This window comes from Oxyura jamaicensis, chromosome 18, assembly GCF_011077185.1.
Source record: "Oxyura jamaicensis isolate SHBP4307 breed ruddy duck chromosome 18, BPBGC_Ojam_1.0, whole genome shotgun sequence".
Taxonomy (NCBI): Eukaryota; Metazoa; Chordata; class Aves; order Anseriformes; family Anatidae; genus Oxyura; species Oxyura jamaicensis.
In genome coordinates, this window is record NC_048910.1 from 7719625 (window position 1) to 7719931 (window position 307).

Sequence of the window (307 nt, forward strand, 5' to 3'; positions counted from 1 at the left end):
TTAACATAGCTGAAAACACACAGTAAGTGACCTATTTTGTCCCACGGCACCGATGGCTGTAGGTGCGTGTTGCAAAGCAGACTTCTTTCCTCCGCAAAACCTGAAGTCCCCACGACCCGGGTGCCACCGGGCAGAGCCCCTGGGGCAGCTGCGAGCCGCCTCCCACCGTGACCGAGAGTTTGCGGCGGGCTCGGCGGCCGGTCCCGAGGAAAGGAGGACTGAGGGAACCCCTTCTGCCGCTGCCGGGGGGCTCCCGGCCCGCCCCGGCCGCGCCTGGCGATGGCTGAGGCGCTTTCCCGGGGGTGAG